Here is a 13,940-nt window from a genome sequence, read left to right as displayed (position 1 = left end):
AGTAGAAATTTTATTCATTGAAGAAACAGTTACAATCTCAAGAACAAATAGGCCCCCACTGAGGTAACCCTTTCCAACATACTCCCCATTATAAAAAACTAACTTAACTCCTACTTTGTTCAACAAAGCACCAGAAATTAAATTTCTACGAAGAGAAGGAACATACAGCACATTGTGAAGAGCCAAGGTCTTCCCTGAAATCAGCTTCAGAACTACTTTGCCCTTTCCAAGTACCTCAGAGCTGCTTGAATTTCCCATGTAGACTTGTTCACCTTCCTTTGCCTCTTCCATACTGACAAACAGGTCCTTGTTAGCACAGAAGTGTTTAGATGCACTAGTGTCCACGATCCATTCACTGTTTTTCTCAACCAGGTTGACTTTAGAGACAATTGCAGCGATAATATCTTCATCCTCATTCTCAACCAGATGAGCCTGACCCTTGTTCCCTCCACTCGATTTCAGATTTTTCTTCTTCTTGTTTTTGCATTGTGAAGCAAAGTGCCCCAGTTCACCACATGACTAACACTTCACAGTGATTTTCTTCCCAATCTTGCCCTTAGCTTGAAGATTTCCCTTCTTCTCAGAGTTCCCCTTCTTGGCACGATTGTCACCTGCTTTCTTGTCAGAGTCAGCACCGGATTCAACAAGGTTAGCTTTGATTGCTAACACATTCTTTGGATTAGAGGAAACATCCTTAAGCTTGTTGGCTTCCTCAATCTTCATGTGGCTCACAAGTTCTTCTAGGGTTAAATCCCTCTTTTTATGCTTGAGGTGATTTCGATAATCAGACCAGGAATCAGGTAATTTTTCAATCAAAACATTAGCCTGAAGGATTTCACACATCTTCATACCTTGAGCAAGAATTTCAGCAACATAATTTTCATACACATGGACTTGGTCCATAATAGGCTTTGTATCAACCAATTTAAAATTCAACCAATTTCCAGTCACATACTTCTTTTTCCCAGCATCATCAGCACCATATTTCTTCTCTAAAGATTCCCACATATCCTTAGCAGATTTCATATTAACATACAAATCAAATATGTTGTTTTTCATGCTGTTCAAAAGATGACCTCTAACAAACTTATTATCACGATCAAATTTCTTGATTTCAGATTCATTAACAATGACAGTAGTGGTCCTTTGAATAGTGCTAGATTCTTTATTCCCAGGAACAGGAGTACTAGGAATTTCAATCATGGCATTGATTTGCTCAATAGGTTTTGGGGCATCCCTAAACAAAACATAATCAATTTCTACTTGTTCAAAAGCAATCAACATCCTTTGTGACCATCTCTTATAATTAATTCCATCAAGAGACTCAACCTTAGACAAATCTAGGTATAAACGAGTTTAAGAATTGCTAGTCATGATATCAACAGAATAAATAAAAAATATTTCACTTCTAAATTGTTGGTAAAATAACTGTTGAAATCAATAACAAACAAAAGATTAGAACTTTCCTGGATTGAAGATCCCAAACTCACAGTCGCGCCGTGGAACAAAATCCACTGCCTTAGAAGCGAAATACGCCACCACCGGTACAAGTTTCCTAGTGACGCACGCCCCCCAAGTTTAACGCAACTCTCTCCGTAATCCGTGCACCCGAACTCGAAGAGTGAAATTGCTCAAGAACTGTTCAGATCTCAAATGGTAGGTTTTTGTTTTCAGCTTGAAAAGTGAATAAATCTTATGAAGAGGCAAGGCTCGTATTTATATGAGTCCCGGAAAGAGAAAACACGTAAAGCAAACCAACCTAGGAAAAAAAAGGCGGGCCCGATCGGGCAAGCAGCCGCCCGATCGGGCGCGAGATTAAGTTTTCCAGACCTGGTGTCGCGCCCGGTCGGGCGAACACCGATCGGGCTCGTCAAAAACTCGAGTCCGTCACCCGGTTGGGCGAGGGCCGCCCGATCGGGCGCGAGAGTTCTCCTATTTTCCTTGGCCACCTCCTCCCGATCGGGCGAGGGCCGCCCGATCGGGCGCGAGCATCCGTTTGCATTACCTATTTCCAACAAGCTTTAGTTTTCATACAAGTCCACTAATCTTTTTTGTGCTATGTTTTTTTTTTTGTTAATAGTTTTAATTTAATTACTTTTCTCATATTCGATTGATTAATCGAACTATTTCTTGATAAAGGAGTGGTGATGAAACTCTTCAAGGATTTTTGCCCTTTTGATTTTGAACTAAGAAAGGGAAAAAGAGGAGAGAAGATGCGATGAATGGCGGAGGAGGTAATGGTGGTGGTGGATCGGAGTTTCTGGAATCAATTTGATGAAGCTCATAAACTTGTAAGCTACTTTCTCTCCTTCAATTTCTTTGAATCTACATCAATTTCACTTATTGGTGTTCAATATATGCAAATTATATTGGTTGGTTCGTTGATTATTGTTGCTTTCATCCTTATTTAGGATTTCTCAATATATTATTTGCAAAATTTGTGAGCGGGAGGTTGTTGTTTCTATTGCCGAAGAATTGTGGCGGATCATCGATGTCTTAGAATTACATCGGTTTGATTTGCTTCAATTTTTAATGTTGAGTTAATTTTGTAATCTCACTTGAGTATTCAGTTTTGATTCATTTTTGGAGGATAATTTTTTGTTTGATTTTTTTATGAAGTAGGCTTTGTTGCGGATTGCAATTTGAATAAAAGATTGCAACTAACTGGGAAAAATTAAAAGTTTAGTAACTTCCTTAAATTTTGTCAGAATTTTATTTTTCCTTTTTTTTTTGGTTGTTAACTGGTAGTTGTAGGTGGGAAAGTTTATACCATCCCTTGAGTACCTTGCCTGATACAAATGAAAGTTCATTACCTTGCCTGATACATTTTGCAAAGTTCAGTTTCTAGTAGTGTATATCTCACAATCGTACTTCTAAAACACTTGAAATCAAAAGGCAAGTTTTTTTTTTAAAAAAAATTAATAAACATGAAATTTAAAACAACAATAACTAGTTATTAGTAGGGGTGAGTGATATGTCTATTTTATATAGTATTTTACCCCCGTCCCTTGGTCATAATTAGTGGTGTTTTTGGCTCTTTAGAGCCACTTCTATTGCTAATTTGTGTTTTCTAGTGTTTTCGTAGTTTTGGTTGAGTTTTGTAGGAAATTGCACATTTGTAGCATTTTCCCAGGATTTTATGGAGCAACTACGAGCATTGGAGGAGCACGTCCACTTTTCGTAGCACAAGGTCAATTAGAGTCATCGAACTGGTGATTAAGGGCTCGACATATGAGTTACCGAGGCGTTGGACCGAGTATTAAAGCCCCAAAAGAGGAAATCCGGATTGGGCCGAAGAATCGGAGTCCAATCAAGAGTCCAAGAAGTGCCCAAGTGGCCTTTCCCGGCTCAAGAGTCTCCGCCCGAAGGCGCGCCCGGCCGGGCGGGGCGAAAGAAGGTAGGGCGTTGCTTCACCTGAGCTCGCGCCCGGCGCGAGAGGTGTTTCAAAGGTCAAAAAGGCACGCCCAATCGGGCGGTGCCTCGCCCAACCGGGCGCTCGTTTCTGGAGGCAAATTTAAGCGTCGTTCATTTTCGTTTAAGTTTAGGATTTGTTAGCTTAGTATAAATATGCTTTTGTTAAGCGAGTTTAGTACTTTTTTCACCTCTTCACTTAGCTTTTCTCTCTCTACTTAGTTTTTAGATTAAACATCTCTCTTGTTTTCTCTCTCTACAACTCTACAATTCATTCCATTATTTCCGTTAACTTTGGTAACAATTTCTTCTCTATTATGTCTTGTTTATTTGCTTTTATTAGTTTAGATTTAATTATGTGTGAGTAATTTTCCTTCTAGGGTTTGTGGGGATCCATAAATAATATGAAGGGGTAATTTTTTTATTGTTGATTGTCAATGCTTGATTAATTTCCTATTGATTGTTTAATTGTATGAGTTATGCAATATTGATTCGAGATTCGAAAGATGAGAATTGATGTTTAAGTTTAGTTTCAATAGGCAGACTAATTTATAAATGGTTAAGTCGAGATTCGAGAGATGAGATTTAATACCGGTAAATTAACTTTGTGATTGTAATACGTAGCGAAAGCCCTTTATGGTCTGATTAATTGATGCATTGATGATTGATTATTATGTTTTACCCTGGAATATTATTTATTGGTGAACCTATATCCTAGGCTTTTATTAATTAATTCCTCCCTACTTTTATCTCCCTTAGTTTAGTTTCATCATATCTATAATTTAGTTACTTTATAATTTAGATTATTTAAATTAATTAGGAATAGGAAGACTTGTTTCCCTGTGGTTCGACTCTTCTTCCCTATCTTCATAGTTAAAGAAATTTAAGAATTATTTTTTTTATTAGGTGATACGACTTTATCCTTTCAAAATTTGGCACTATTGTCGGGGAAACAATTTTATTTTTTTATTTCTAATTATTTTTGTAGTCTAAATTATATTCTCTCGTCTCATAGAACGCAAGTTCTTTGAGACAATTTTCTCATATTTGTTTATTCATTTCTGTGTTTATGCCCAAGTGTTCTAGATCAAGTTACATTCCATTCGATCATGAAATCGAACGATCTTTTCATCGACTGAAAAACTTTTACAGGTAAATATGAGACACTTCTGAAGGTAATCCACCTTTGGAACTCCCATTTGATTCTAGCGATTCGGAAGTTTCTTCAGAACCTAAATCAAAGATGATGACGAATCCACCTCCACAGCCACATCGCAAGCTTAGCGATTATTCGCAGCCGTCGCTGACAAATTTTCCACACCTTACTCCTACTCCGGCCCTTGATGGAGTGCAATTTGAGATTAAGCCCCAATTTATCACGATGATAGAGAGGAAGCAATTCAGTGGAGCTAAGGGTGAAGATCCTAATCTTCACATTGCAGGTTTCTGTCAATATTGCAATACCATTAGGCAAGCTGGGGTCACGCAAGACCAAATTAGGGAGTTTTTTTTTCCATTTTATTTATGTGGAAAATTTAAATTATGGTTTAATGGTTTGAATAGAACTGCACTTGGTATTACTGAATGGGAAACTCTTGCTTTGAATTTTTATAATAAATATTACCCTGTAGAGAGAACAGCTTTACTAAGGAGTGCTATTCAAAACTTTGACCAAAAGCCAGATGAAACTCTATATGAGGCTTGGGAAAGGTTTAAGGATCTATAGAGAGAATTCCCCCACCATAATCTAGCATAATGGCAGTTGATCCAAGCTTTTTACAATGGACTTGTGTAGACACCTAAAAATGTCTCCCCAAAATCAAACCCGATGATGAACAACCTTTCACCGTCACTATTGGTCGGGTTCAGTATTTAATCCCGAGAGTGCTTAAAAAATCGTATTTAATTAATTTTTGAATAATCCATGAATCAGTCTTGATGTTTGGTCAAAGCATAGTTTTTTTTTTTTAAAAAAAATTTAGCCCAAACCTTTTTTATTTTATTGTTTTGTTATTTATTTTGGCCCAAACCTTTTATTTATTTTATTTACTTATTTTCTTATTTTAGCCCAAATAATAATAATAAATCAGAAATGGCCCGAAATTATCAATCAGCACTTAAAATGCTGAACGAAATTAGGGTTAAAAATGAATTTAGACGGAAAAACGGACTAAAAACTCCCGCGTCACGGCAATAGTCCACCGTGTCACGGGAAATTTTCCCGTCTAACGGTGGGGTTCCCCGTGACACGGGGCACCTGATGTGACACGGGGGTTTCCGTGTCCTTTTCGCGTAAACCCTTAACGAGTTTTCTCCCCAGTTCACTAAATATTTCCCGCGTCACACAGCAGTATATTGTGTCATTGGAATGTTCCCCGTCTGACGGTGGGATTTCCCGTGTCACGGTACACTTTGTCGTGTCGCGGTATACTTTTTTAGGGTTTTTATCTTTTTAGGGTTCTGTGTGTTCCCTCAGCACATTTTTTCTATAAATACCCCCTCATTTCTGATGTACGGGGCATGAATTAATTCTCTATTTTTCTCTCTTCTATGCTCTAGCCTAAACACTAGCCTACCCTTCTTCTTTCAAAATTCCTTCTTCAAGTACTCCAAGGAGTGCATACTTTACTCGTGGTTCTGTCCTTAAGCCAAGGCGTGAAAGGTAGAACTGTTTGAGGGTTTGGCCCCAAATCAACTCTACTTTAATTTAATTTAATTATTGTTTTATTATTATTATTTCCTTGAAGTTACTAACTCGTTTAATATTTTATAGTTGCAAGCAAACAGAATCAAAGTAAGAATTATGTTCCTTTTATTTCTATTATTTTTCTAACGATTTTATATTGTTGGAATTATTGTTATATTGCTTTCAATATTAATGTTTATTCTATTATTGTTATGATCATCATATTGCATGTTTAAAGGGAATATGTAATTGAAAATCACGCCTAATAAGATAATTTGGACAACCGGTTTAGGATCCTTTTTAATCTTGTTGTTTAATCAAGTGATCACGATATTTTAGAATTATGTGTTGGATTAGTATTCAACCAATTTAGCTTAATAATAGATTGGAGCAAATTGAATATTTGTTTGCATGCCTTTGAGATCGCAGGAATCAATTTTCACTATAAGAATCGAGTAGAGGCCAATACGGGCGAATGTGACTCCGTGACTCACTTCGTACCATCATCCCCGATCCTCCTTTCGTGGTTCCGAACCATATGGAGTTAGTAATCTCATGGATTATGAATGGGGTGTAACCTTCACGGGTCAATCGTTAGTGCCTTTCGTTGTCCCTTTATCGTGGTTGCCTTTTTATGATCCGTGAACGGTTTACAAGTTCCTTAAAAACTTGTTGGCGGCTCCCTACTTTATTTGTCCCTAATCGCATTATGTCAATTCCCACTTCCTATGAGTGCCAAGCATATTCACACATGCTTTAACATAGGCGCACTTTGAGCGACGCCTACAATTTGGCGACTCCACTAGGGAGGATTCTTTGTTATTTATCGATTTGAGTGATCGGTATTTAATTAAGATGAGTGGATGAGACTTGAAAGATTCTTGAAAAATATTCATGTGATTAATTTGGCATTTTTGAATAAGCATAGAAGTTTTAACGTCGCATTTAGGTCTGTCCCGTAGGAAAAACTGAATAACTTTATTGCGTACGAAGGAAAAACAGAGCACCAGTCAGATTTTCTGACTGCCATGCCACGGCAGAATCTGCCGTGTCACGGTGCAGTACACCATCTGACGGTGTGCAGCACCGTGGCACGGGAATCTCTGCCGTGTCACGGCAGTCCTAAATCAGTCTGGTGGTTTGTTTTCTCTTCTCACAGTCAACTTCCTTCGATTTTTCTGAAAAAACGTGTGTGTTCTACATGCGTCTTAGCCCCGGGGGATTTAAGCTCTATCAACCTAAAAACGCTCATGGCAATAAGGGTTCATCCGAGTTATTAAATCCACCCAAACCATGGAGTCGAGTTTGATTTCATCACGAACTCGCGGAGCCGCCCGTTGGCATACACCCTCAAGGGAGGCTGCCTTGTTAACGCGTCCAAACTCTTAACCATGGTACCCTTTTGACACCCAAAGCTTGACCAATAGTTGAACATAGATCTTGACCTTAGGTTGCGAACTCTTTTTTTTACATCATCGTGACTAAATGCTACATGGTTTGTTTGGTGCTAACCCTCATGTGTTTGCTCTTTTTGTTTAACCCATGACCGAGGGTTTTTATTTCCACATAGTAATTAGTACGGACCTAAAATCAATTAAAATCTGGAAAAACTCACAAAAAAGACCTGGAACTGAGCACCGTGTCACGGCAAGACCTATTGCGCCACGGTGAACAGTGTCGTGACACGACGCTTTCTACCGGCTGACGGTAGACTGCACCGTGTTACGATAGTCAGCACCGTGACACTGTGCCCAAGAGAAGTGTCCCGTCAGTCTATTTTTGGTTTTTGTGCGTACGTATGTGGTTTATGTGTCCAGTTTGGTGTCATGTCTAGCTGTACGGTCATAACACGCGTCCATAACCTCACTTAATCACTCACATGTCGTGTTCACACACTTTTTTCGTTAGTCGTGCACCATTTCATAACCGTATTTTAGGGTAGTCTTTTGTCGTTTTTTTTCGGAGTAAGTCGGATTGTATCCTCCCATATATATATATATATATATATATATATATATATATATATATATATATATATATATATATATATATATATATATATATATATATATATATATATATATATATATATATATATATATATATATATATATATATATATATATATATATATATATATATATATATATATATTTAAAAAAATAAATAAAATAAATAAATAGAATTTCAAAATTCAAAATTTTTTTTAATTTTTCCGGATGGGTTAAGGTTAAGTTTGGTCATTAAAGGTGTGTTTGTTTCGGTGTCACAGCACTTGGTCAAGAAGCAGGGGTAGATTGTTACAGTTCGATTCAATACCTTAACAACCTCTTATACCAAAGAGGCGTACAAGGAAACCACCACAATCATCTCCACAAGATCCATCTCCAGTCTACTTTCAACCAATGGCTACTAAGGAAGATATCGAGAACATCAACAGAACAATTGAAATGTTGTCTAACATGATGCAAACACTCACCACTATAGTCAACACGGTAGAGTAAGACAATCAGAACAATGTCAATGCCGCTGCAATGGACAAGATTAAGGAACATATGAGTAAGATTTCTGAAGAATTCACTTATGTGGAGCAACCTTTCACCTCTTTGTCCATAAGGGATAAACTTCCTGAGAAGTTTTCCACTGCTGACATTCCCAAGTTCAAGCCTACTGATAATCCGCTTTTCCATTTGAAGGCCTTTTCTGCGACCATGGCTCTTAAGGGAGTAGATTTGACACTCTTCCGTACTGTGTTCCCTCTTTCCTTAGAGCATGCCTGTCAACAATGGTTCTACTCCCTGGAATCTAAACATGTTGCGACCTGGGAGGATGTTGCTGAAAGTTTCATGAATCATTACAAGTGTAACATTCAGACCAAGACTTCTAAACGTGAACTCTCCATTCTCAAATAGAAAGAGAATGAAGGCTTCACCACTTACTTAAGCAGGTGGAGAGAAACAGCTGCGCTCTTGGTGGATCCCCCCCAAGGAAAAAGAGATGGTTCGCTTGTTTATTGCCAATTTGACTCATAAGTACAAGCAACACTTGAAGTTTTTGCCTTTGAGTACCTTTGAAGCTGTATACGATATTGGAATCAATATCGAAGATGAACTAATGAAGACTGCTGGTAGCAACAATAATAACAACAACACTTGGAAAAACAAGAAGAACGACACTCCTTCTTCTTCGTCTTCCAAGCCAAATAATGCTACCAACAATATCAATATCAATGATGTGCTGGCCCTTAATGCTCCTCCTCAAAGATTCCAAAGGCAAAGGAGGGTTTACACGCCTTTAGGAATGACTTATGATGCTGCTTTTGATCGCTTGCATAGTCAAGGACTGATTATGCCAATTGGACCATTTTCAGAGCCTCGACCAGAGAACAGAACCGCTAGCTATGACCCCAATGCTCATTGCAAGTTTCATCAAGGCAAGGGTCATAATACTGAGAAGTGTTGGAGGTTGAAGGATGCAATCCAAGACCTGATTGATGCTAATCAACTTCCTGTCCCTCCAGGGGGCAAGAAGCTTAACGTTCAAACAGGTCCTCTTTCTGATGCTTTGGCTTTCATGGGAGATGAAGTCTCTTTTGATCCGTCAATACTCATTCAACCTGTGAATGAACCTCTGCCAGAAGTTGTATTCGTCTCAAGCTATGAAGAAGTAAATGGAATTTGGGATAGTGACGATGAAGACGTCTATCTCAAAGATATAGCCTGTTCGTCTCTTGGCACAAGCGAAGATGTTTGGGGAGACCTTGAGGTCAAGGTTCTCACCAGAAGTGGACGGTTGCAACAGCCTAGTCCACCTCCACCTCCACCGCAATCACAACCAATAGTTGATCCCATCGACCCTGTGAACAACGATGTGGTCAAACAATTACAAAAGACCAAGGTGGAAATGAATGAACAGAAGTTTTTGGCCACCTCCCACGAGCATCGAAAGGCTGTGATGAATGCTCTAGTGAAGATAGGAGTTGATGATGATATGACTCCTCGAGGACTGGTCAACTTTCTCACTACTGAATTGCCAAGTACTAGCAATTTGATCTCCTTTTCTGATAAGGATCTACCCCCGGAAGAGAACCAACATAACAAGGCCTTACACCTCACTATGGTGTGTAGGCAGATGAATGTTCCTATGAGCCTGGTTGATAATGGCTCTGCAATAAATGTATGCCCACTCCACACTGCAAAGAAGTTGGGCATAAAAAATGAAGAACTGACTCACTCTACACAGGGGATTTGCGCTTATGATAATACTCGTCGTCAAGCCGTGGGTACTATCATGCTAAACATAACTACTAGAGCCATTGAACGTCGCACCAAGTTTCAGGTGGTGGACATTAAGGCTTCTTTCAATCTGTTGTTAGGACGTCCTTGGCTTCATGAGCTAAAGGCGATCCTATCGTCATTGCACCAGAAAGTGAAAGACATAATTGGAGGGGCTCCAATTACCAATGATGCCTCCCCCATGCGCATTCAAGTTATCGATACTCCCATCGTCCATGTTGAACATGACAAAGAAGATGAAGATCTCTGGGGGTTTTCGCTCGATGATGTTCTCATGATCGAAGAAGAGGAGAAGTGTCATCTCGACTTCGATCCATATTCAAACACCAATGTTAATGCCATTATGAAGAAGTAAGGGCATTTCCCTAGAATGACCCTCGGACTCAAAAAGAAAATGGCTGAATTTTTGGGGCATCCTGGTGCACTCAAGAAAGATACCTTTGGCTTGGGATTCAAGCCAACAGAAGAAGATGTGAAACAAGCCCTCTTGAAAATGAAGGCACGCAATAATGCTTGAATCATGAAGACGGAAATGGCCATGGATCCATATCCATTCACCCTCAATGGCCAGTATATCAAAGAAGAGGAAGACTTCCCATGATATGAATTCCCTGAGCCTTTCGTCCACGATGGGAAGCGTGAACCAAGATTCGAGATGTTCCTCGATTGTGACTTCGTCGATGAAGGTGAAGAACTCTTCACAACTGAGAAACCAGCTAGTCCAAGCTCTGATGATCTAAACATTAACCTTCTTTTTGGACTAGAAAAGAATGAATCCAAGCTTGTGTGCAATGATGATTCCGAGCTTATTCAAGCTATTATATCAATCAAGGATTTTGACCCCTCCGAGTTAATCGTCCAGGCTGATGATATTTCAAAGGGATGGTGCAAGACAGTGAAGATCACTACGTCAAGCGGAGAGAAGTTGGAAATAACCGCTGGCGAAGGACCTATGTTTGATGAGTCTGAGTCGTCTGGGTCCGAGTCCGAGACTAAGTCTGTATACGAGTCCTTAGGGTCTGAGGCCGACCCTCTTTATGCTATAGAGTCCAATCCTAAGTCTCTTGTTGAGTCTTCTCTTTCTATCCCAAATAATTCCGGTGAGGTCGCAGCTGACCTTTCCCCCCTTGATGTAATGACCAATGAATTCAATAAAATGAATACCTTTGCTTATGATGCGTGTCATTCCCCTAACCCTGATCAATATTGATTTGCTAATGATAAAAATGACAAAGAAATAATAAAAGCAATGGAAGAACACGAAAATAAAACAGCAGTTATTGAATGTACAGAAACAATTAATATTTCCAATGATACGACTATCAAAGAAGTAAAAATTGGATTAACACTAAGTCAAGATGAACGCAAAGAACTAATTAACTTGTTTAGTGAATTTGTTGATGTATTTTCTTGGTCATACCAAGATATGCCTGGAATTGACAGGGACATAGCTCAGCATACGATACCACTCATTCCAGGAATAAAGCCTGTCAAACAAAACCTACGTTGTCCAAACAAAAGCTACCTACCAAAGAGCAGCCACGGCATTGTTACATGATATGATGCACAAAGATGTGGAGGTCTATGTTAACGATATGATCATCAAGTCAAAAGATCGCCCAGGCCACATCATTGCACTTTGCAAGTTCTTTGAAAGACTCCGCAAGTACAACATGAGATTAAATCCAGCAAAGTGTGCATTTGGGGTCACATCAGGCAAACTACTTGGATATGTGATTAGTTCTTGAGGGATTACAATTGATCCCACGAAAGTCAAAGCGATCATGGCCATGCCACCACCCAAGAATGAGAAAGAAATTCGAGGCTTCATCGGAAGGCTGCAATATATAAGTAGGTTCATATCAAAACTCACGGCGATATGTGAACCTATATTCAAGAAGCTTAAGAAAAATGTCCCAGTCACATGGGATGACGATTGCCAAAAAGCTTTTGACAAAATCAAAGAGTACCTGGCAAACCCACCCGTGCTAGCGCCAGCGATACCTAACTTTCCTCTTCGACTCTACCTTACGGTCACAAGAGAAACAATGGGGGCAATGCTAGCACAAGAGATCGAAAGCAAGGAGAATGCAATTTACTATTTGAGCAAGAAGCTTCAAGGATATGAGACACGATACACACCGCTTGAAAAGTTGTGTCTTGCACTTGTGTGGGCCGCACAGAAACTAAGACATTACATGCTCACTCACACAGTGCATGTCGTGTCCAAGATGGATCCTCTCAAATACTTGTTCGAAAAAGCAACACTCAATGGTAGATTATCAAGGTGGATAGTCAACCTTGCTCAGTTTGACTTGAAATTTGTACCACAAAAAGCCATTAAAGGTTTTGCGGTTTCTGACTTCTTAGCAGATTTTCCGCTAGAAGAAGTTGATAAGGAATAAGATGAATACGATTTCCCTGACGAAGATCTACTCATGATCGAGGATGATAGCTGGACGCTCTATTTCGACGGAGCTTTAAACCAAAAAGGTTGTGGTGTAGGAGTCTTGCTCGTATCACCCAATGAAGAGCATATCCCAATTTCCATGAAGCTCGACTTTGATGTCACCAACAATGCCGCAGAGTATGAAGCATGCATTTTGGGATTAGAAACAATTGTGGCCTTGGGAATTAAGAAGCTCAGAATCTACGGTGATTCGTCACTAATCATTAGGCAAATCTCCAAGAGATGGAAGGTGAGAAGTGAAAGTCTCGCTACGTATCAAGCTCATCTGGAAACTCTTACGGAGCAACTAGATGAAGTGGAGTATAAGTACTTGCCTAGAGAAGAAAACCAGTTTGTCGACGCACTTGCTAAATTAGCATCAATGGTGCGAATTCCAACGGATACAATCAGAATTCCATTGACCATAGAAAGAAGATATGAACCGGCTTATGTTCACGCACTTGATGATGAAAAAGAATCACAAGTAGAAGATGAAGAGCCATGGTATACAAATATCCTTAATTGCTTGACAAAAGGAGAATACCCTCCTAATTTTAATAAAAGGGCACGCGCGTGCTTTGAGGCTCCTAGCCTCACAGTATGTAACACCCCAATAATTCTCCCTTTTTAAACCACTTACTTTAAATTAAAATAGAGGAGAACCATTGGCATGTTACCGCCACGTGTTAAAACGTTAAGGCTTTATCAAAGTATTGCAGCGGAAATCCAACTTAAATCTTAAAATAATATAATTTAGAAAACCAATAAGTCAAAGCTTACAAATTGGAACCATAAAGACCCTTATTTAAAAACTAATAATCAAAATCCCAAAACATAATTAGAATAGTAAAACATAAATAAGTTTAACACAAAGAACGAATACTCTCAATCACACCAATCCCTTGACAATGCGTATGTCAAATCCCCGAACTTCACATCATCAAGCTAACCTGTGCAATACTTCTCCCCAATAATACAAGTGTAATAATTAGATCATCACAGGGTCATTGAAAGGCGAAGGCCATGACCAAAAGAAAACACACAAAAGCACGCAATCAGCAAAGCTGAGTACATACAAGCTACAACGCACAAAATCTAG

General features: G+C 39.1%; 1 non-coding gene across 1 annotated transcript; it reads right to left on the bottom strand.

The window, feature by feature from the left end:
- Positions 1-5,053: 5,053 nt before the first annotated feature.
- Positions 5,054-5,160, bottom strand: LOC145608573 (small nucleolar RNA R71). Its single transcript, XR_014105842.1, has one exon. It is a non-coding gene; the product is annotated as a small nucleolar RNA R71 (small nucleolar RNA).
- Positions 5,161-13,940: the final 8,780 nt, after the last annotated feature.

This window comes from Chenopodium album, chromosome 2 (assembly GCF_948465745.1).
Source record: "Chenopodium album chromosome 2, dcCheAlbu1.1, whole genome shotgun sequence".
Taxonomy (NCBI): Eukaryota; Viridiplantae; Streptophyta; class Magnoliopsida; order Caryophyllales; family Amaranthaceae; genus Chenopodium; species Chenopodium album.
This window is presented reverse-complemented; position numbering and strand designations above follow the sequence as displayed.